Genomic DNA, 25,956 nt, shown 5'->3' with positions numbered 1-25,956 from the left:
AGTGTTGAAGCAGTGTGCCCTGGTGGAGCCGCAATGTCGGGGAACGAGAGACCGGCCTCCTGGAGACTCATCATTCCGCCCCGTTCGAAGGCACTCACTTGCTGATAGTCCACCCTGTGACGTCGATCAGGTGTACCGATACTTAGCTGCACGTTGCAAGGGGGCTTAATTAAATACAATGCAAATAATTTCAATTTTTAGTAGCTGTTTGTCCGGTTACGCAGTCTCCTAACCGGTTGGCCCTGAATAACATTAGTACGCAATCTGATTGCATAGAGTAACAACAAAGAATGAAAGGAAATTTCTGTTAACACAATTAATTAATTAAGTCTCCAGCAACTATAAAAGCTACGAAACAAGAAAGTATAAGTGTAACTGTTCTGTATGTGGAAGTGTGATTCAACGTACACATCTGGCACGGTTCTTCCTCAATACGACAAGATGCTTTAAACGCCATTTGCAATGAAGTAATTAAAAAAAACATAAATACTTTGATTGCACATAGAAACCAGAATTACACTCTAATACATCAAAACACAAGCCATGCTTTGTTGACTGAACCTGTGAGCAAGAGGCATTGTTATGTACGAAATTTAAAACACAAAAATGCTTTAATTACCTCATATATACTGACGAAAAATACACTCTGATCATTACAACATCCCAATCGAACAGCATCGGCTGTCTAGCCCATCAGAACAACTGCACACGACATGCTCACAACTAGTACTCTATCGACATCGTCTCAACAAGCACTGATCACGCCTACCTCAGAACTACAACTTCCCATAGCAACTTCTCAACAAGCACTGCCAGTGGAGGTGGCTGAATAATACTCTTTGGCGCAATCTCTGGCGCTGTGACTCAGTGTAGCCACCTTTCATATGCCCCTCCTGCACGGGCTAGAATTTGATGGTATTTTTTCCAGCATTGGTGGTGAAAATACTACCAAATTTGTCCAAAAAATACAGCCAAAAATTAAAAAGTAATATTAATAAGTAAATATCACATAACTAAATACATTTTGGCTTTGCACTGACCCTTCAATAACCTAATATACAAGATACATTAAGGAATACAAATGCTTGCATACATATGATTTTACATAGTAGTTTACACAAGTATCATGTGGTTAAACAATTCAATCAATAGCGTTAGCAATGACGAATAGGTGCAGGTAAGAGCCTCATAACATTTCATAAACAGTAAACACACAAAAAATCAGTTTATACAAATATTCACATAAAATCCTTTCAATAGTTCAATAAACAAGTAGCACTCCTCAGAGTAGTTGACAGTTCCAACAGTATCACCCAGCAATGATCAACAGGTGCAAATAGCAGTCCCATAACATTTCATCAGCAGTATTTGAACAGCTCCAACAGTGGCACCCAGAAATGGCGAGCAGGCGCAGACAACATCAAGTGACATTATCTCAGTAGCAGCAGTTCCATCAGTGGCACCCAGCAATGTTGAGCAGGTGTAGACACCAACAAGTGACATCATCTCAGTAGAAGCAGTCCATCCGTGGCACCCAGTAATGTTGAGCACGTGCAGACACCAACAAGTAACATCATATCAGTAGAAGCAGTCCATCCGTGGCACCCAGTAATGTTGAACAGGTGCAGACTCCAACAAGTGACATCATCTCAGTAGAAGCAGTCCATCCGTGGCACCCAGTAATGTTGAGCACGTGCAGATACCAACAAGTAACATCATTCAGTAGAAGCAGTTCCATCAGTGGCACCCATCATGTTGAACAAGTGCAGGTAACAGTCCATAATATTCAGTATCACTAATCAGACAGTTCATCGGAGTTCATTAGCACAAATTAAACATTTCCAAGTACGAACAACAGTTTGAATGCACACACAATTGCTTTTACAACATTATCATCAATGCTCTTACACTAAACATAGAAATTATAATAAACACACAAATGATATCAGATAATTGTAATATTAACTATTACAAAAACACAATTGTCAGTAAACCTATAACATTTATGGGTGTCAGTGCAGGCCGAAACAAACAAGTAAAATAATCTTCTAATAATTTCCGGGTATGCAGCCGGATCCCGTCGACATTCTGCCACGATATTTCGGCCCAGAGACGTCCGGCCATCATCAGGTGAGTACACAACTACTGAAGAGCCCAGGTGCAGTCGCGGTATTTATACCGATTCTCGCGCACGTGTTGACATGCGCTTTCATGTTCTGTACATCGTTCATGGACAGTTCTTGTCGTCTGGCCAATATATGCAGAACCACATTCACAGGGAATTTTGTAGACGCCTGCTTTCTTCAGTTGTAAATCGTCTTTAACGGATCCAACCAGAACGATGTACAGAACATGAAAGATACACCCGTCTGCGGCAACCGTCAAAATCGGCAGTAGCAGAGCACTGTATTTCATTGGGACATTCAATGGAATACAATGGAACAAAAATTTTAGCTCCGGTTTCCGGATTTTGGGATTCCGTAATCAAGGAATCAGTGGAAATACGTCTTGCCGATAATCTTATAAATCGTGACAACGGCTTTCAACTGGATAAAACTTGGAATCCTGTTATTAAAATTATACATTCACAGCGGAATAGACAGCGTCATTCGATACTCAATGACTAGATGATCTTTTACTTTCACCACCGAGGGCAGCACGTACAACTCGGCTATGCCGCGCATGTCAACACGTGCGCGAGAATCTGTATAAATACCGCGACTGCACCTGGGCTCTTCAGTAGTTGTGTACTCACCTGATGATGGCCGGACGTCTCTGGGCCGAAATATCGTGGCAGAATGTCGACGGGATCCGGCTGCATACCCGGAAATTATTAGAAGAACAAATACGCCGGGAAAATTTCAGAAGTCACAAGTAAAATAATGTTTAGGAGATAGGTCGGTACCAATTATTTGGGTTAGGAAAGGAAAATACACAAAACACACTCACTCATCTTTCATCCATATTTAAGTACTACTGTGTAATTGAATAGTGTTAACTGTGCAAATGCAATGTTGTCAAAATTTGATGTTCAACATGTGTATCAAGTAGTAGTGGTACAGTGTATGACAGTCAATAATAGTTAGTCAACGTCATAGTCATCATGTCAAGACCAATGTTTGCCAAGCCAAATCAAAATGTACGGTTGCTGAACAACTGTCAATGTGCCAAGATATGCAATTACTTCCTCCCTCAAAAAAAAAAAAAAGTATATACTGCTTATTGATTTAACAAAATGTGTGTGTAGACAATCTTCCTTCTACTTGAGTGTTCTAGTCTGCCATCTTCATCCTCCATGTTCCATATAAACCAACAAAAAAAATTATGCTCCTCACTTACTTTACCTCTTATCCACCAAAACTATAATAATCATCAGCATCACATAATCTCAATAATACCTCTTCAATACGTCAATACTTATAAACCTTATCACCAATATCACTTCACTTCCGTAACAACTCTTTCCACTAGTCAGTCTCCTCGAACAAGTACAGATAAAATCCTAGTGCAAACTTCAATTCATCATCCCATACAATCCGCAGATACAATGTCCACACACAACCTCTGTGTAATCCATCTGACCCAAATCTTCTACTCATTATGAATTATAAAATACATTTTGGTTACCTTGTCCATCATTAAATAAAAGAAATACATACATGTCCTCTAACAGCCTTTAGTTTGAATAACTTTGAGTAAGTAGGTACGAGTACGGAGTATGAATGATCATATAAGACTTTGAATCAATAAATATGTTGGAAATATGTTACCTGAAAAATAAACTCTATTAATAGTTACCTTTTTAGTTTACTACTTTCTTCTTCGAAATTACATTCTTCCTGAAATTTTCTCGATAGCAAGTCCTCTTAACGTCGGACACACACAGAACTTACGTGAAGTTCTTAAATATTTTATACAAATGTATCCTGAAAAATACTGAACGTTAATAACATAATTTATCAAGCCACTATAGCTTTATACTGAATTTAATCAGAGAAATTAGACTGTGTATTTGTTTACGGCTGTCAGTGCATTCGCATTGAGCGCTCGATCAGCTGTAGGTACGCGTGACGTAAGAAGTCATTGTTTGCGGTCAACGACTGCCTTGTGCGGCGCGCAGACTTGACTGTTGCTTTGAGTATGTGCCGCCGCCGGAACACGGCGCGGTATCCTTGTACTCTCCGTGTTTTTACGTATAACAGTTAGTTTCTCAAAAGTATGTCATTCCAGAAAAATTTTAACGTTCGATATATGATGTATTCCCTTAGAGCGCCGTGATTTAAGAGTTTCTACTTCGACAGTGTTATCATGAATAATTTTGCGGATTCTATATGGACCGTTATAAAGCAGAAAAAATTTGCGACACAAGCCTTTTCCTTTGTTAGACAAACGACGAGACATAATTAACACCTTTTGACCAACTGACAAGGTTTTTAAACGACCAGGACGTTTAGCTGATTTCTCTCTTCTAGCAGCCGCAGATGCAATATTTTGTAGAGTCAGGTTGACAACTTCAGAATGTCGCAGTTTGCGTGAAGGCGGAAAAGGAAAGATTTCAGAAATGCGATTTGTTGGTGCTTTATTTTTTAATATCAATATAGGCGGTAAAGAAGTTAAATCATTTGGGAGTTCATTCAGAATGTTCTGAAAAATATGAAGATACTGATCCCACGTTCTATGATTCTGATGACAATAAAGTCTACACAATTTATTGATTTCCTTCATCCATCTCTCTGAAGCGTTACATTGAGGGTGAAAAAGTGAAATGAAAATTGGTTTAATCTTACGACGCCGTAGAGTACGAAGCCCAATTTTAGAGCGAAGCTGTGATCCATTATCTGATATAACCTTATCAACATGACCCACTTCTTTGAGAAAATGTTTGATGAAAGTATTAAATACTGAACGAGCTGTTGCGTTGCGTAAAGGCGAAAAACATACATATTTTGATGTCAATTCCACTGCTACCAAAATGTACGCAAAACCATTAGTAAAACGAACCACTGGACCGAACAAATCGACTGCAGCCATGTCCTTTAATTTCGCTAGAATGATAGGAAACAACGGTGCTCTGTGAGAAATAGTTGGCGGCTTAGCCTTTTGACATAATTTGCATTTGGCAAGAACAGATCGAATACGTTTTTCCATATTACTGAAGTAGTAATTTTCTCGTAATTTATGAAGGCATTTTCTGGGACCAAAGTGTGCATAACTTAAATGTGTATACCAAATCAATGTATTAACCCACTCATCAGGAATGAAAACTAGCCAAACAGAGCTGTCGACCGATTTTCGTTTAAAAAGAATATCATTGCGAACTAAATAATACTGTCTAATCGCTACATTTTCCTTTCTCCTCCATTTCTCCTTAATGTCCTTCCAGATTGGATGCTTGTTTTGCTCCTTAGCGATGTCCTGGAGCGAAGACGAAATAAAATTTTCAAACGCTACACCTTGAATATACACCAAACAATAATTGTTTTCTTTGCAGTCCTCCTCAACACTTTGTTTTTAAACCAATAAGTGCACGTGATAAAGCATCAGCAATAATATTTGAAGAACCCTGTATATAAACAATACTAAAATCAAATTCTTGTAGATACAGCGCCCATCGTGACAATCTTCAATTAATTAATTTTGTTGACATAAGAAATTCCAGAACTCGATGATCGGTGTAAACCTTAGTACGTCTGCCATACAAAAATATGCGAAATTTTGTGAAAGCCCAAACAACAGCCAAGGCTTCAAGTTCCGTAATCGAATAATTCTTTCCTTTCTATTGCACTTCCAAATGCAATAGTTTTCTGTACTACAACGCCGTTTTCTTCTATCTCTTGAAATAAGTGTGCACCTAGGCCTTTGTATGATGAGTCCGTCGCCAAACAAAAATCTTTAGATAAATCCGGATGTGAAAGAAGTGGAGCAGCAACTAAAGCATCACGAAGTTGTTCAAATTCTGATTGAGCTTCCTCATCCCAACACTAATTAGAATTCTTTCTAGAGAGTTCACATAAACGAGGTGTGGCCAAATTGTCCAATCTAACAAAGCGTCTAAGAAAATTACAGACACCAAGAAAACTACGAACATCACGTTTTGTAGTAGGAACAGCATAATTACGAATAGCGTCTAGTTTCTCTGGATCAGGAAAAATACCTTCTGTAGATATAATATGACCAAGAAATTTCACCTGAGAACGACCAAATTCAGATTTTTCCAAGTTCACCGTAATGCTAACTCTTGCAAAAATACGTAATAATGAATCCAAAATTTTGTTATGCTCACTCCAAGAACGTTTAGCAATAAGAATATCGTCAACATGTGAAATAATATTGTCACGAAGATAAACAGGTAAAATTTCGTTTAAACTACGAATGAATGCTGCAGAAGGTATAGTAAGTCCAAACGCTAATTACCGAAATCACTTTTGGGTAAAATAGTCATATCCGGTTATTCTTTACCGGCTCTATAGATAGATTGATAGTTGAAGAGTTGTGTTGATAGATACAAAGAATAGTAAAAGAGCAGGCAGCGGTGCAGAAAACTAAAAGGGAAATAGCACCACTACAGCTCGGGGCCCTGTGCACGCTACGGCACATATTCACTTAGTGTAGCGAATCCCCTGAGGACTATAAACAGCCGCACATAAATTCCAGTTTGTGACTTAGTGGCCAATTTGGTGGAAGTGAGTACATAAATTGAGCTAACCATGAACATGGATGTTCGTCATTCTTAGAATTGCGAAATATCTTAAATTTTCGAACAGTTAAGAAGTGTTTATAGTCAAAGTTTTCGCCTCGTGGTGACAAAGACCTACCGCCTCTGTCCCAGTCCCAATGTCGACTATTGTCAAGTTCGCGCGCCTGGCGCTCTCTCGTTGCTTCTCGTAAATGAAACAAATTATTTTCTTCAAAGCCCTCTGCTATCTGTGATTCCAAATTTCTTCTGCTGTATTTTCCTACGGTTTCGCCTTCAATTTGTTTGACTTGCTTTCGTAACGCCTCAAATTCCCTTTTAGCGCGTTCATTAAATTTTCCCTGATTTTCAAAATGTTTATTTATGTTCTGGTACTCTTCGGTTTCTACAAATGGCAATGGAGCTGTATCGTCTGAATCTCTGTCCCCATTTAAACTAAGACTTGTCAATTTATCTGAAATCTCCTCAACTCTTTCCGATAAGTCACCTATTTTTTCTTTTTGTTTATTTACGTATTCCGTAAGTGTCGCCACTCGGGTTTCAGTATTGACACATTTAGTAGTTAACTGTTCATACTGTTGTGTTAGGTTATATATTCTGTCATTTGGTACAGATTCCTCGATTCTTTCAAATATTTCTTCCTTATCGTGTGCGCGTTGTAAATTTAACTCTGAAAATTTTTGTGCTATCACGCGATCTCTTTCTTCAGGATAGATCCTGTTCCTTTTGTCTGATTTCTATTGAAATTAATCTATTATTGTGAGCATTCAAAATCGGTTGTACTTCTTCTCTAATTTCTTTCTTTAATTCATCTTTCATGTTTTTAAAACATGTCCGTATTCGTGAGTCTAACCGTATTTCCATTGTTCCCATATCAGTTTTAATTATTCCTATTTGTGATCCCACTGTTTTTAATTCAGATCCCAAATTTAATATTGCACTCGTCAACTGCTTCATATTAACTGGTTTGAAACTCTTTTCACCCCTTACATTTCCCGCAAAATCAACTTCTTTCGTCATAGCTGTAAAGCTATCTGTGTTCGATACTATTCCAGAATCTTCTGTCGTTAATCTCGAATTCAGAAAATTTTTTGATTGTGAAAAATTTTTAATTGTTTCCAGACTAGTTTCCCGAATTATTAAATTGTTTTCTACTTCATTATTCATCATACTGTTCTCATGTGTTGGCAAGTTCGCCATGTTAACAATTTCGTCATTCTCCCTATCCATCATTTTTGCCTTTTTCATCGATCGCGTAGTCATTTACAAAACATACAAAACTCGTCCCTATACGAAAATTACACACAATATGACACTTTATCATCGACAATACCATTCACAAGAAATGCTTCCCGACAAACAGGATTAATAAACAATTGAAATGTTCATAATTGCACAAAATTGTCAAACCCGTATACAAGACATCAAAAATTAAATTATGCAAAAATACCATTAGAAGAAAGACAAGACAACTACAAATGTTCATTTCCAAATCTACACATGCAATATAGACTACAATTACTAAACTACAAATTACCACAGCAATACTACTGTTTGCTATTTTTACTATCAAAAGAATTCCAAGGGACGATCCGAAGCAGCGGTCTCCACGAGCATGGGGGTTAATTAAATATAATGCAAATAATTTTAATTTTTAGTCGCTGTTTGTCCGGTTACGCAGTCTCCTAACCGGTTGGCCCTGAATAATATTAGTACGCAATCTGACTGCATAGAGTAACAGCAAAGAATGAAAGGAAATTTCCGTTAACACAATTAATTAATTAAGTCCCCAGCAACTATAAAAGCTACGAAACAAGAAAGCATAAGTGTAACTGTTCTGTGTGTGGAAGTGTGATTCAACGTACACATCTGGCACGGTTCTTCTTCAATACGACAAGATGCTTTAAACGCCATTTACAATGAAGTAATTAAAAAAAGAAAAAACAGAAATACTTTGATTAAACACAGAAACCAGAATTCCACTGTAATACATCAAAACACAAGCCAGATGCTTTGTTGACTGATGCTGTGAGCAAGAGGCATTGTTATGTACGAAATTTAAAACACAAAAATGCTTTAATTACCTCATATATACTGACGAAAAATACACTCTGATCATTACAACATTCCAATCGAACAGCATCGGCTGTCTAACCCATCAGAACAACTGCACACGACATGCTCACAACTAGTACTCTATCGATATCGTCTCAACAAGCACTGATCATGCCTACCCCAGAACTACAACTGCCCACAGCAACGTCTCAACAAGCACTGCCAGTGGAGGTGGCTGAATAATACTCTTTGGCGAAATCTCTGGCGCTGTGACTCAGTGTAGACACCTTTCAACGTTTCCTCTTCTTATGACGGCTTCACACAGAGAGAGCATTGCATAACACTGATCTGTTCGGTCACACAAAACAGGGCGTTGTGTGCACTACCTCTCTGCCTTTTAAATCACTTATTATGTTTTCACTGTGCTTCAGGTCCTCTTACCTGGCGTGCTTCTGAGTGTTTCGCTTTTTACACACTGTGGTGTATATTCTTCCAATAACATTAAAGCCAATGCGTCTCGTAGACCTGTCTTCACACTGGACTCACCTTCGGGAGGACGACGGTTCAATTCCGCGCCCGGCCATCCTGTTTTAGGTTTTCCGTGATTTCCCTAAATCGCTTCAGGCAAATGTCGGGATGGTTCCTTTGGTAGGTCACGACCCACTACCTTTCCTATCGTTCCCCTATCCGATGGGACCGATGATCTCACTGTTTGGTCCCCTCGTCCGAATCAACCAACCATCTTTCGTATCAGCCTGAATAACTGGTGACAAAAAATAATGGTCCTGACCAAGAACAACTACGAACACGTCAGTTTGTAATGGATATAGTTCAGTAACTGACTATATTACAATTAAGAATTCATCGTAACTGTTGGGAAAACGACGGCCGGTCGTTCTGAGACCGCCACTGTACGTCTCCGCTGCACCCACGTGGCTCCGCCGTCCACCCTATTCCCCCGAATGCTGTGCTGCTGGGTGGTGTCTCGAAAGCTCTCTGCTAGTTGTAAAATGCAACAGGTTTTTCACAGACAGAGTAACAAAAGAATTTTTTCCAACTTGTTGCCCATCACTCAGCAACCGTTTAACATTATTTATCTTCCTCCATCCATTTTAAATAAATAATCTACCTGAGGATATAAAACCATATGTAACTATTCTACTGAAAATGAAACGCGCACTGCAAAACATAAGCTGTATGTATTGAGGAGCACACCGATCTAACCTCACAATTAATACAACGTCTTATTACACGACGCTGCCTATAAAAACAGAAGAATTTCAAGAAAATTGGTTCTATCCTCCAAAGCCTTTGGGTGTAAGGCTAGTTCGCGTCTGTAGTAGAACACTACACGTGCATCCCGGATAGCGTCTAATTATAGACGTGAACTAGCTATAAATGGCCGCCACACAATAATATTGATCTCCTGGCTATTTAATAGAACATCCTAATCGAAATGGCACAGACGAAATCCATTGGTGATTCTCATGGCCAGCTGACAAGAAAACTTGGACCTTGTCTCAGGATTTGCCAGCTAAATGTAGAAGGAATAAGCAGGGCAAACATTGATGTCCTGTAAAAGGTTCTAAACGATAATGACACTGACGTCGCTACCATTCAGGAAGCATACAGGATAACGAGGAACAAGTAAGAAAAAGACGTGAGACATACGGCTACGACTTAGTTGGTGCCACATACCACGACGCTTATGGTGTGGCAACTTACTCCAATATCGAAAATGTTCAATTGCATTCAACATGTATCAACAACAATATACACGAAGTGGTTATTCAAATCGGAGTTTACACCATATGCAACAGATACAAACCTCCTGCAGCCTCATGGCCACCACAAGTCCCGCCACTATTGCAACATCGATCTGTCTGTGTAGGCGACTACAACAGTCATCACACCCAATAGAAATACAAAGAGAACGGTGACAGTGGTGACGCACTTGCAAACTGAGCGGATGAAAACAATATGTACCTCGTATTTGACGCAAAGGATAGAGGTTTCTTCTATTCGTCAGGATGGAGACAAGGGTATAACCTGGATCTATGCTTCGTGACCACAGACAAGGAAAACATACCGTTGAGAATCTCTCGCAATATCCTTCCAGACTTCCCCCACAGCCAACTTCGACCCACTGTAATAGACATTGGAATGACTATTCCCCTGGTTACATCCTTTCCTCGCCCGCGATGGAATTTCCAGAAAGCAAACTGGGAAATTTTTTCTAACAACCTGGATAAGTGCCTGGGATGGATACCTCCTAAACTAAATAACTACAAGAGGTTTGTTGGAGCCGTCATAAGCTCCGCAAAAAAGGCAATACCTAGAGGGTACGGTAAACAATATATACCAGGATGGAACAAAGAATGTGAAAACCAATACTAGACATTCCTCAACATCAACGACCAGGAAATTGCTCACGACCTACTACACAATCTAGATGTGACTCGACGAGAGCGTTGGATGGAAACCGTTCAAGAACTAGACTTCAAAACGACTAGTAGAAAAGCATGGTCCCTCTTAAGAAAACTAAATGACGGCAATAAGAGCGTCCATAAAGAAACACCGATACATCCAAAGAAGATTTCCTCCCACATAGCATCACCTCTAAAACTTCGTGCAATAGAGCTCGCACCACTCAGATTAAGCATGAGCTCACAACATCAAAAACCCTCTGCGATGACCGAACGGAATTTTCCCGTCCAATCTCGGCAGAAGACATAAAGAGCGTTCTCCAGACGTAAAATCTGGAAAAGCACCTGGACCTGATGGAGTCCATCTGGAGTTTCTTCTGAACTACTGAAAATATGCGAAAAGATGGTCAGCAGAATTCTTTAAAGATATTATAATACACGCTTAGTTCCTCATCAAATGAGGGAAGCCGAGTAACGAACTAAAGAGGTACTGCCCGCTCGCATTATTGAGCTCTGTTTATAAACTCCTGGAAAGACTTCTCCATAACCGCATTGCCACCAAAATTCTGCAGTCACTTCCCGTGGAGCAAGCCGGGTTCCGCCCTGCGCGCAGCTGTACAGACCACCTTATGTCACTAACTACGTACATAGAGGCAGGCTACCAAGGAAATTAAAAAGTCAGCTGTTTTCATAGATCTGTCTGCTAGCTACGACACTGTCTGGAGACATGGATTATTGTACAAATTCATGCAAAAAATCCCTTGCCTGAAAAGTACCGGACTTATAGATGCCATTCTTGCTGCCAAAACATTCGAAGTAGTGACAGGAGAACAGATAAGCGGCCAAAGAACCCTGAACAACGTCCTACTACAGGGCTCCGTATTAGTTCCACTACTGTTCAGCTTGTACATTGCCGATGTGGCCCCCAATTCTTCCAGGAAGTTTGGGTACGCAGACGATTGGGTCTTGGCAACACAACACAAGAACTTTGAGGTCATGGGAACAACCTTGACATCTGACTTGGAGACATTAAGTACATACGTTCGTAAATGGAGATTACAGCCAAATCCTATAAAAACCGAAACTATATGTATCCATGTCAACAATAAATTAGCAAGCAAACGACGTTCGTCTCGAGGGAAATCGGCTCCGATCTAATGAGCATCCAGAGTACCTTGGAGTCACTTTGGATAGAGCGCACACTTATAAACGACACCTGGAACATATTGTAGCCAAACTAAAGGCACTGCTTGGGGCTCCTCGGCTGACGCGCTACACACGTCGGCACTCGAATTGGTCTACTCGGCGGCGGAGTACTACGCCCCGGTCTGGATGAACAGTGTTCGCATAAAAAAAGGTCGACGTGCAGCTGAATAGCACAATGAAAACTGTCAGCGGAACCACGAGATCAACCCCAACACATTGGCTGCCAATCCTGAGCCATTTACCACCTGCGGACATACGTCGGAATGCTCTTCTCTGGGAATATAGGAAGATAATCGACAAGGCCCGCTCCCTATACAATGCGGCATGGCTGACCTGGAAAGTAAGAGACTTCGGTTTAGACATCGAACAATGATAACAGCCAAGGAATTGCAAAGTACAAACTTTAATGCAGTAAAGACCTGAAGGGAACAATGGTGAGAGGTGTGCCCCGAGCGTTTTCAAGCCCTCCCCTGCATCACTGAGAGACCGCCCGGATATGAATTACACCATCCCTTAACAGAACACGCACAAATCACGGGACATATGCAGATAATCTTTGCAAATGGGGAAAAACACCAACTTCCAACTGTGACTGAGGAGCCAACAGACAGACCATACTCCACATCGTCCAAGAATGCGACAGAAGAGCATACAGGGGCAATTTCAGTGATTTTCTGCTGGCAATCGACGTCACAAAGACATTATACATAATCTTGATATTTGTATTTAACTGTATTGACCATATATAATCTTGATGCTTGTATTTAATTGTATTGCCCATAGCCTGCATGTTTTATACTTCTTATGTAGCATATTTTATTGTGCTCTTTATGTCTATATGTTTAAACATTTGTAAGAAGCATAAAATGATGAGCATTGCCATACGCTAGTCATTGGAAATGCAGACCCTCATCGGCAGTAGCGGCTGATAGTTCAGTGGGCTGCAGCCTCATTTGAGGCGTAACGATAGAACGGGCATCTGGTTTCAACAATCGATTGGTCAGAAGATTGTTTTTTCGTTCAGTCCGTTTTTTCTAGTTGAACGAAACACCCGAATGACCCTAATCTCAGCGGAAATGTCAGCTACATGAATGTTTATTCACCCATCCTCCACGTTTGAGTGGTTTCAGTCAGTGTGAGATATTCGACTGACACAAGCCTCTGAAAGTTCCGACCGTTATATGAATCTCTCCACTCACTCTTCACATGATTTCACTGACAAACTTTTTGAGCCTTTTCGGTTACATATGAAACATTACCAGCGTTGCCAACGTGTTTAGAGACAAGTAATGTATCTTATTTCAAGAAATGGTGAATAAAAAGTATATTTCAAAAAATTAAGTATTTTCAAAATCTTTGTATGTGTATATTTCAATACGATTTTTTTCGTATTTCTAGCATTAAACAAGGGTTTTTGGTCGCTTTTAAAAGTATATTAACAGGTGCTGGATCATAAATTTATGTTTAAATATAAGAAAAATTACTTTTTTACTTATATTTTTTGAAGGTCTGTCAATCGCTTTCCACTGGTTTGCAACCATCACCGCTAATTACCTTTCGGTTAATGGTGAGGTGACTGGAACAGAAACCATACATAATAGGCATTTTGATTATTCTGTGGCTTAATCACTTTGAATGAAATAATTTTCGGTATTAAGGAGCGTCGTTGTGGAACACTAACGCAAGTAAAGAGGACCGCAGCAGCTCGGTCGAAAAGTTGGCACGTTTAGGTGCGTCAGTGCTTTACAATGACGCGGCCCCGTACCCAACACTATTTTATCCAGAATGGCACTGGTAGTGGAAGCCTACGAACTTTATCACTTGCTTTTTAAGCATGCAGTCACACTGCTTGAAAATGTTTTTGTGTGAAATTTTTTCATCATTCTTTTTTATTTGAATTTAGTTAATTAATATTCTTTAAGACTATAAATCATATTTGGAAATACAATATATCGCATTGAATTTATCTTGAGGATCAGTTTTTATGGAGTAACATTTCTTCCGTTGACACGCCACTTTTAGTTTCGACATTTTGATCCCATCATGAACTTCAGTACGAAGGAAACGCCTATTCACAAGCATGGACGGAAACTGAATTAAAAGCTACTTATTGTTCCCCAACAAAAGGAAAATATTGGGACGACAATAATGGCGATGACAGGTAATAAGAGAGCGCAACGAACAATAATGTAACAATGCCGAAACGATGGAATGCTTCCTCTCGCAACTAAATACCCCGAGGATGAGATCCAGTGATCTCCCCCAGCGCTCCGAGGGTGGTGGGTGGGAGAGGGCGAACGTGGTTGCAGAGTGTTTAGATTAATGCCCAGAGAAAGGTTGAATTGCGAGACTGAGGTACCACTGTGTGAATCTGAATAGTACTTCTTCATGCCAGTGGAATACTATACCTGTAAGCTTTCAAAGGCTGCAAAGTCTAAACAGATTTGTGTGGATAGGTATGATTTATACGTACGTAACCGGTAACTTAATTTTCTCAACAATTTGTTAATCTTCCACACGAATAAATTGTTGGATAAGTGTTCAAATGCTAGACTGAAATGATTTTTAATTAATGGACGTCATTTTTTTAATTTTTATTTACACTTCAAGTTCCGTAGGACCAAATTCAGGAGCAAATCTCCTAAGTCATGGAACGTGTCAGTACATGAAATTACAACATAAAAGTAATGACAGATAAAAATAAAATGGTTATGAACCCTTAAAAAGCCAGTCCATACGTTTAAGTAAACGTACTCAAAAATACAAGCACCAGCATAATTTTTCAAGGAACTCCTAGACAGAATAGAAGGAGTGACCCATGAGGAAACTCTTCAGTTTCGATTTGAAAGCGAATGGATTACTGCTAAGAATTTTGAATTCGAGTGGTAGCTTATTGGAAATGGATGCAGCAGTATACTGCACACCTTTCTGCAGAAGAGTTAAGGAAGTGCGATCCAAATGCAGATTTGATTTCTGCCTGAACTGAGTGAAAGCTGCTTGTTCTTGGGAATAAGCTAATATCGTTAACAAATTCATTAAAATGAAATGCAATGCGTCGCTAAAATTTGTTAGTGTTACTTTCTTCTTCGCTGCCTTGTAAGAGGACTTCGATGCTCAATTTTGTACCTACCAACGACACGTCGGCTTAATTAGTTTCGTGTTAATTGCGCCTGAAGAACTCAAGCCACAGCAACATCTGAATCAGTTTTATGTGGTGAAAGGACTGGTTTCACTCAGAAGAATGAGTGGATAGCTCAGTCAACTACAGCGTTAAAGAGTGGCTTCAGCTGAGAGAACGAGTCCATGATTCAGCCGACAGAAAAACTGCAGAGTGGTTTCAGTTCAAGAGAAATAGAGTAATTCGAAAATGGTTCAAATGGCTCTGAGCACTATGGGACGTAACTTCTGAGGTCATCAGTCCCCTAGAACATAGAACTACTTAAACCTAACTAACCTAAGGACATCACACACATCCATGCCCGAGGCAGGATTCGAACCTGCGACCGTAGCAGTCGCGCGGTTCCAGACTGTAGCGCCTAGAGCCGCTCGGCCACCCCGGCCGTCCAGAATAATTCGGTAAGACTATTAGGTCGGTGTTTAAGTTCGTAGCATTTTCCATAAGTTTAACAAACATAACAGATACACATAACAGAGAATTTAGATAACAATAATATATTGTCAACAGTCTGTCAACGCTGGGGTAACTTTTGGATTCCGGGACTGTAGAAATAACGTGGTTTTGAGGCGAAGAACTTGTCGAGCCACTTTCGGGGCGCATTTTGATCCGGAAGGAAGTTCCTTGAAGGCTATTCGAAGTTGTTGTTATTGTGGTCTTCAGTCCTGAGACTGGTTTGATGCAGCTTTCCATTCTACTCTATCCTGTACTCCTAGTACCTACTGCAACCTACATCCTTCTGGATCTGCTTAGTGTATTCATCTCTTCGTCGCCCTCTACGAGTTTTACCCTCCACGCTGTCATCCAATCCCCTTGATGCCTCAGAATATGCACTACCAACCGATCCCTTCTTCTAGTCAAGTTGTTCCACAAACTTCTCTTCTCCCCAATCCTATTCAATACCTCCTCATTAGTTATGGGATCTACCCATCTAATCTTCAGCATTATTCTGTAGCACCACATTCTGAAAGCTTCTATTCTCTTCTTATCCAAACTAGTTATCGTCCATGTTTCACTTCGATACATGGCTACGCTCCATACAAATACTTTCAGAAACGACTTCCTGACACTTAAATCAATACTCGATGTTAAAAAAATTTCTCTTCTTGAGAAACGCTTTCCTTGCCATTGCCAGTCTACATTTTATATCCTCTCTACTTCGACCATCATCAGTTATTTTGCTCCCCAAATAGCAAAACTCCTTTACTACTTTAAGTGTCTCATTTCCTAATCTAATTCCCTCAGCATCACCCGACTTAATTCGACTGTTCGATAGAGAGCGGAAAAAGTGAAAATCTCAGGGTGCAAGACACGATGAATAAAGTGGATGCGACATGGCTTCTCAACAACTCCTGTATAGTATTTTGTGTCAGTCTAGCAGAATGCCGGCGGGAGTTATGGTGGAGTACCATCACGTCACACGGTGTTCGTGGTTGTTGTTCTTACACTGCGTCTGCAAAACGTCTCAGTTGTTGACAATAAACGTCAGCGGTGACGGTTACACCTCAGCGAAGCAATACGTAGTACGCCACGCCGTCGTTGTGTCACCAGAAGCGTAACATTATCTTTTCTGGATGCGTGCCGGTCTTCGTAGGGGGAGTTGGTGCTTTGTTTGGGCTCAGTCATTACTTTCTTTTCCTTATGTTACCATAAAGACTCCGGTTTTCGTCACTAGTAGGTATAGGAATGGTCGGTGTTGTTCACAAACCAACTAACGACGACCAAGAACAGATGCGCATATGAGCATCCGCTGATTTTTGTGGTTCTGGATTAGATCATGCGGTATCCATGCCGCCGATATTTGAACCTTCAGAACTGCACGCAAATGTCCACGTTGGTGAAAGATCACAGTTCACCACATTTGTCAGTTATCGAATAGAGTGACGTGAATCAAATGGCTCTGAGCACTATGCGACTTAACGTCTGAGCTCATCAGTCTTCTAGAACTTAATTAAACCTAACTAACCTAAGGATATCACACACATGCATGCCCGAGCCAGGATTCGAACCTGCGACCGTAGCGGTCGCTCGTCTCCAGACTGTATCGCCTAGAGCCGCACGGCCAGTCCGGCGGGCTGACGTGAATCATTGAGGATTAATACATCAAAGCTATCCTTATCAAACCGCGAAGGGTCCCCCTAATTGTGGATAGTCACTAACTTCAAAACGCTTCTCCTCAAATAGAGAAAACCATTTTCTTGCCGTGCTCTGTGCAGTGGCATTATTTCCATACACGGTGCAAATGTCTCTGGCTGTCTGTGATGCTGTCACCCCTCCACTGAAGTCAAACGGAAGATGCGCCGTATGTGGTGAAGGCGTACAGGCATTCGATTTGCTTATCGATTGAAACACCCCCTATTAAATTCCCTTTCTTGGGTTTTGAGCGATTTACCGAAGCCGCCAAACAGTTAATTATTATGATTATATGACCGTGTGCTTAATGGAAGAAAGGCTATCGGTTTTTCTGCTGTGGTTTTGGGGATATTTCAACCGAGTGCGGCTGTTTTGCAACTGAATAGTGGAATGATTGAAAGTTTGTCTACTATTAAGGACTACAAAGGTTGCGATGTACAAACTGTATTGTATTTCCTACGAACACACACATTCTGAGGCAGCTGCTACCTTTCCCTTACACATCTAATTACAGTTATATCCCTTATTGGTTGCTGATTTTAGGTACTTCGTCACACGCAATGATGATGGTTAACATCCACAACAATCCTCACTGCAATCCATGTTTGTTGCTGGCCGACGCGGTTGACGCGAAACACGAAATTCGGCACTTGCCACTTTTGTTTCATATCACTCGCGAATCGGTATTAGAGGGTCAACCCCACGACGATCAGGGGGACGTGCTCACTCGTCATACTCCGGTGAATTTTACTCGACCACCATTCTTGCCCGTCTTTCCCGCACTCCTTTTCACTTGACACACTCCACACTGCGTACTCAACACTAGTCATACTGCCTTCTGTAGCGCTCGACAATCGACCCCTGTCTGCTATCGACCTGGGTGTCGGATACTAGCATCTATGTTCGTGGGATCACAGATCCCTTATACGATGAAAGCTCGGCGACGATGACACCACGACGAGTTCTCTGCAGTTTAATTATCCCAAGAGCCGGATCCACGCTTTGTCCAAATTAAAGCCATTATCTCTGTTTATTAAATTATTAGCTAATCTAATCTTTACAGCTTCCTTGAGGACAGAATTCCAAAATGAAGAGGTGAATGTTCGAATCCTCACGTCACTGTAGGTCATGGAATTCCCTGTATCAATACAGTGTTGGGCCACAGCTGACTTGTCTGTCTGTGATAAGCGTGTGTATCTTCGATGTTCCACACATCTCCCAAGAACGGTGCGTGTTGTTTAACCTATGTATGACTTCTCACAATTTCCGCTAGGAATCTGATACAGACCCGCCTTACGATGCAACAAATCGTCCTTTACAGAGCGAAGTACAGCTGCAATCTTCGTGAGAGGCCGGAAGATCACGTAACACAGTGTTTCTCGAGAACGCGGCCTATCTTCGAGGAAAGAGCACTCACGCAGGGCAAAAACGCACTTGATCTGAAGGAATTGCTATCTTCTTCCTCATTACGTACTTGCATTCTAGGTTTTGCATTGAATGCTCTACGAATTGGTTGCGGCGAAAATCCATTCGCTTTAAAAATGTCCTTGAGGTATGTGAGCTCTTCTTGAGAATTATCGTTGTCGGATACACAGTGCACTCTATGCACTAAAGTCTTAATGACACCTATGGTCTGTGAAGGATGATGGAAGCTAGTGGCATGTAGATATGAGATATGAGGTCACACACGGGTCAAACAACAAGCACCGTTCATGAGGGATGTGTGGGACGTCGAAGACACACACGCATATCACAGCCAGACAAGTAAGATGGGGCTGAACATTGTATTGATACAGGGCACTCCATGAACTACAGTGATGTGAAGATTTTAACATCCACCTCTTCCTTTTGGAATTCTGTCTTCAAGGAAGCTATGGAAATTAGAGTAGCTAGTAACTTATAAATAGAGATAACGATTTTAATTTGGACAAAGCATGGAATCCGGCTCTTAGAATAATTGAACTGCAGAGAAATCGTCATGGTGCTACAGGCGCCGAACATACATCGATACGCAAATCGTTTGTCTGTACACCTTCGCCACAGGCGGCGCGGGTGTAAGCGTATGTAAGCTGCCGAACAGCGTCCGTAACTCGCAGGCGTATATCGCGGTGGTGGAGGATATAATGCCACGCTTGGCAGATTACAGCTGGTACTGCGTGTTAAACTGATAAATGGGGACCTAGGGGAAAATCGGTTCGGATTCCGTTGAAACATTAGCAATAACTCTTCGACATCTGTTACAAGGTTGAAAGATTGGCACACGTGAGTCAATACTAACTCTTCGGCATCTCTTAGAAGGTAGAATAAGTAAAGGCGGACTTATACGTTTCTAGCATTTGGAGACATAGAGAAAGTTTTTGACAGTGTTGACAGGGGTAAAATGCAGAAACCAGATGGCAGTTAAAAGAGTCGAGGGACATGAAAGGGAAGCAGTGGTTGGGAAGGGAGTGAGACGGGCTTGTAGCCTCTCCCCGATGTTGTTCAATCAGTATATAGAGCAAGCAGTAAAGGAAACAAAAGAAAAATTCGGAGTAGGTATTAAAATCCATGGTGAAGAAATAAAACCTTTGAGGTTTGCCGATGACATTGTAATTCTGTCAGAGACAGCAAAAGACTTGGAATAGCAGTTGAATGAAATGGACAGTGTCTTGAAAGGAGGATATAAGATGAACATCAACAAAAGCAAAACGAGGATAATGGAATGTAGTCGAATTAAGTCGGGTGATGCTGAGGGAATTAGATTAGGAAATGAGACACTTAAAGTAGTAAATGAGTTTTGCTATTTGGGGAGCAAAATAACTGATGATGGTCGAAGTAGAGAGGATATAAAATGTAGACTGGCAATGGCAAGGAAAGCGTTTCTGAAGAAGAGAAATTTCTTAACATCAAGTATTGATTTAAGTGTCAGAAAGTCATCTGAAAATACTTGTATGGAGTGTAGCCATGTATGGAAGTGAAACGTGGACGATAAATAGTTTAGACAAGAAGAGAATAGAAGCTTTCGAAATGTGGTGCTACAGAAGAATGCTGAAGATTAGATGGGTAGATCACATAACTAATGAGGAAGTATTGAATAGGATTGGGGAGAAGAGAAGTTTGTGGCACAACTTGACCAGAAGAAGGGATCGGTTGGTAGGACATGTTCTGAGGCATCAAGGGATCACCAGTTTAGTATTGGAGGGTAGCGTGGAGGGTAAAAATCGTAGAGGGAGACCAAGAGATGAATACACTAAGCAGATTCAGAAGGATGTAGGCTGCAGTAGGTACTGGGAGATGAAGAAGCTTGCACAGGATAGAGTAGCATGGAGAGCTGCATCAAACCAGTCTCAGGACTGAAGACCACAACAACTGCGTATAAATGCAACGACAAAGCGACAGTACATAGCTGACTTATTAGACGAAGAAGTTTTATTTAGGATGTCTGTTGTGAGTGGAGTACTAACATGCGAAACGAAAACAGCACAAATCGGATGTAGTGGACTGAATCGATTGCTTTCGTTCTGTGGGACCCTCTGAAGGCAAGGACAAAGCGACAGTACATAGCTGACTTATTAGACGAAGAAGTTTAATTTGGGAAGTCTATTGTGAGTGGAGTACTAACATGCTAAACGAAAACAGCACAAATCGGATGTAGTGGACTGAATCGACTGCTTTCGTTCTGTGGAACCCTCAGAGGGGGTTCACTCAAAAAAATGAATGGATAGTCCAGTCGACACATAAAACACGAGACGATTGTTGCCAAACAATCCGCTGAGTCAACTGCTTTCGTTCGATTCTTGCCATCAGTAGTGAAGCGGACGAGCTTAGCAGTGTCGCGAGCAGCTGGCTGTGTGCGGCACCCCCCCGACTGCTGGAGCAGCAACGCAGCAGCAGGAGTTGTGGAGGGCGAGGCGCACCAGCCGCCGCCCTCGCTACGGCGCCCCTTCCCGGCCCTCTCTGCTGGCGAGCCTCCCTGCTTCTAGCTTTCTCTGAGGCTCGCCCCGTCACAAAAAAGACGAGTCGCCAGAGAGATCCTAGAAGTCTAAAATTACTGCGGCGGCGGAGAGAGTGCCGCGGCGCAGGTGCTACCTGCCCCGGCTACCGGCTGCTGCACGGAGCGCGCGCACCGCACCAAACAGATACCGGGTCTGGCCTAGGGGCGAGAAGAGCCGACCAGTTAACGGGAGCCGGAACGATGAAAATGACAAAGTTAACGTTCTTGTTTTTTTTTTCATTATAAAATTATTTGGAGTTTTCTGAATAAAACAAATCAAGTTTCACCCTTCTATGTGAATTTCTAATTGTGTTTTTTATGGCTGCAAAGTTGACGCCCAGCGTGAACGGTTGTAGCGACCTGGTGTGTCATCTCTGACGGCGCCGCTCGCTGGGTGCAAGCAGGCTATCTTTGCGGAATTAGACAGAGTTTTGTTTTACAACGTTGTATGGCTAATGGAATCAGACGGGTTTACTCACCTACTAATTTGAGGATTAAATTGAGTAGCGGTTACCCATATCAACAGTCTCTTGTCACAGAGATAAACGCTATACCGTGTGTGTTAACTTGTGCAGTTTGCTTTGTGTTGTTTAGCTGTTCAAGTTCGCCTATTTGATGAATTTTGCTCGTACCTGTAACATTGAGCATATGAGGAGAGCAATATGGGCATTATTTTTTCATATTGCATCAGCAAATGAGCACCCACAAAATGCACTGTGCCCCACAGGCGATGAATCATGGTGTAAGTTCCAATCAGGAAAGGAATATGCTCATAAAAACAGTTTGCCAAATGCTGTAATTGGTGTAATCAACCCCATATTCAGAGAATTAACACAGCCAAGTTTATTGGAAAAGTGTTTACATGGGAAAACACAAATACCAAATGAAACTGTAAATAATTTAATTTGGATTAGGATTCCCAAAAGAATGTTTGTACAGCTAAAAACATTGCATTATGGAGTGTATGATGCAGTGGCAACATACAATGAAGTAAACATTATCAAATGTTTAGGTTTCCAACGAGGGCACAACACCATTTCCACAATGCGCCTAATTGATAAAGAAAGGCTAAGAGGTTCAGGAAGAAGAGGCAAAAGCCTACAAAATGCGGCAAAAGGGAAGAAAAGACCAGTGAAAAGGAAACTAACACTGGAAAAAGAGGAGGATGCTAATAATCCATCATATGGGGCAGGAATGTATTAAAAACTTCGGAACCCATTCCCCTAGCTTTGAAATTTTCATCCTTGAGGAACATTTTCTCAAAAACTGCTAACAGTATATCAATGAAATTTATTCACAATATTGTTTACTTCTTTCCCTTCATTTTTGTAACAAACTGTAAAAAAAATTGTATGAGTCAAGAATTATAGAAGAAAAAGTGCAAAATTTTAGAGAAAAAAATAAGTATCTGCTTCAAAAAATTGTAAAAAGAAAACCAATAAATATTTCTTAACATGGCATTATAACTTTGTAGAGAAGTATTCACTGAACATGTAGTCCAAATTTCAGAGCAATATGTTTATTGGTTTTAGAAAACATTTTCCTTCTATTTGCTAAAATTAACGTGGAGGAGATGGATCGTTCCGACTCCCCTTGAAACGGATATCGGTATTTCAGTTTTCGGTATTTGTTTACTCTCGGTTATAAGAGGTGTTCATTTTTTTACTGATAATCGACCAAAGAAGCGAAATAACAATCAGCAATAGCAGCAGTACTAAAATTTTTGGTTGTTCCATAAACCTTTTTTAAAGAACGATTAATTTTTATTCGTAAAATTTCCGGTGCTTTGAAATATTGCGTTATTGTAGAAAGTAGGAAAAGCGATCAGTACTATTTTTATAAAGACATTGTATAAGTGTTTGTACAGCATTGCTGTGATAATAAAGTAACTATTACCGTGTTGGATGGTACACTTGTGCACTGATCAGCCAGAAAAATTTTGCCCACCGACCTGCTATCGATAAAAACCCGTCCAGGCAATAGCAGCGTCACCTGGCGAGTAACGACTGCTATTCGTGGTGCATGAAGTATCAGTGAATGTGCTGTCCGAGTGTTGAATGGGGAAGGCGGGCGACATGTCTGAGTTTGACCGAGAGCAGATTGTGGTGGCCCGGAGGTTCGGCACGAACATTTCGGAATAAACACGATTTGTGTGGTGTTGTAGGAGTGCAGTGGTCAGTAACTTCAACATGTGGCGACGCTAAAGTGGAACCACGTACCGGCGTTGTGGGGTTGGGTGGCCACTCCTCATTACAGACGTCGAATCTTTGTCGGCTGGTCAGACTGGTAAAAAAGGACAGGCTGCGAACTGTGGCGCCCCGGCCGCGGTGGTCGAGCGGTTGTAGGCCCTTCAGTCCGGAGCCACGTGGCTGCTATAGTCGCAGGTTCGAGTCCTGCCTCGGGCATGGGTGTGTGTGATGTCCTTAGGTTAGGTAGGTTTAAGTAATTCTAAGCCTAGGGGACTGATGATCTCAAATGTTAAGTCCCATAGTGCTTAGAGCCATTTGAGCCATTTTTGAACTGTGGGGCAACTAACATCAGACTTCGTTTCTGGGCAGAGTACAAGTGTGTCTCACAAGACAGTGCACCGAACACTCCTAGCGATGGGCCTCCACAGCCGACGATCCGTGGGTGTGCAAATATTAAGACAACGACATCGGCAACTACGGCTGAACTGGGCACGCGACCATCGACATTGTCTCTGTGGCAGAGCGTTGCATGGCCTGATGAACCCCGATACCCTCTTAATCATGCCAACGGGAACAGCTCCCTGACACCTATACTGCGGAACGGAGGCAAGCTGGCGGCGGCTCCATTGTGCCCCGTGGAACATTCATGTGGGCCTCAGTGGGTCCACTGAAGCTCCTACAAGACACCATGACGGTGAAGGAGTGTCATACACTGGTTGCAGACCACATTCAATCTTTCATGACATTCGTGTTTCCCAACGGCAGTGGAATTTTTCAGCAAGATAATGCGCCGTGACACGAGGCCTGGAGCGTGACGGGATGGTTCGAGGAACACAGAGGCGAGTTCCAGTTGTTGTGCTGTCTCCCCAACTCGCCTGATCTCAACCCAATGGAACAGATCTGGGATGTGACTGCACGTGGCATCAGAGCTCACCGCCCCCGTCTCCGGACTGTACGGGAATTAGGAGACTCGTGTGTGCAGATGTTGTACCAGCTGCCTCCAGTCATCTACCAAGGCCTCATTTCTTCCATGCCACGATGCGTCGCCGCTGTTATCCGTGCCGAAGGTGGACATATTGAAAGGTGGACAGATATCTGTGGACTGGAAATCTATTTGTGGATAGTTTCAGAATGAATGGAAATTTCATGTTAGGAGAACGAAACAGGCGCGTGTGGCGCCTGTGGAGTAGTCGACTTACGGCCGTGACAGTAGTATGTCTGGACTTGTATGTCTTTTCCTCACTTGTAGAGCGGAGGGTAGCTGAGCGTTGGTGTAAGCTGGCAGAACTTTTAGCGTATTGCATATTGGAGCAGGAATTTACTGAAGAAAATTGTTAGGCACAGTATTTATGGAACAGAGAGAATGGATTTGTATTATGGACACGTTGTTATGGTAATAATTTTTGCTGGTGCGTTCTGATAATGTTAGCGATTCTTGCAACAGAACAGTTCACCTCTCCACTTCAGTTTAGGTCATTTCAGTTTAATTAACTCCATTTGCATAATGGTAAAGTCATCCCGGACGAGCCCCCAACAGCGACCGTCAGCGGAATTGGAAATGGGGCTGCAGATGCTTCTCCTACCTGGCTCTCGTCGTCTAACTCGGGCATGGTCTCCTATCCTTTCTACCGCCACAGACGTGCACTTAGCATAAATAAAATACTGTCGATGATGCTGACCGACAAGTAAAAATGTTAACCAGGGTACAGTGTAGGAGGCTTAAGTCAAATGACGAGTCGAATGCGTGTGTTAAGTGCTTAAAATTCGCAAGTTTTTATTCATAGCTAAACACAATCCACTGGTAGTACCTTCGAAACAGTTACGTGCCATTTGAATTATTGCTCGAGCTCCGAATAGCGATACTGAACACCGTGTAAGCTTTAGTAAAAGTTGCTGAATGCTGAAGAACATCGACTGATAAAAGCAGATCGATCAGTTGTCCGCATCTCGTGGTCGTGCGGTAGCGTTCTCGCTTCCCGCGCCCGGGTTCCCGGGCTCGATTCCCGGCGGGGTCAGGGATTTTCTCTGCCTCGTCATGACTGGGTGTTGTGTGGTGTCCTTAGGTTAGTTAGGTTTAAGTTGTTCTAAGTTCTAGGGGACTGATG

This window comes from Schistocerca gregaria, chromosome 4 (genome assembly GCF_023897955.1).
Source record: "Schistocerca gregaria isolate iqSchGreg1 chromosome 4, iqSchGreg1.2, whole genome shotgun sequence".
Taxonomy (NCBI): Eukaryota; Metazoa; Arthropoda; class Insecta; order Orthoptera; family Acrididae; genus Schistocerca; species Schistocerca gregaria.
Note: the sequence above shows the minus strand (reverse complement) of the source record.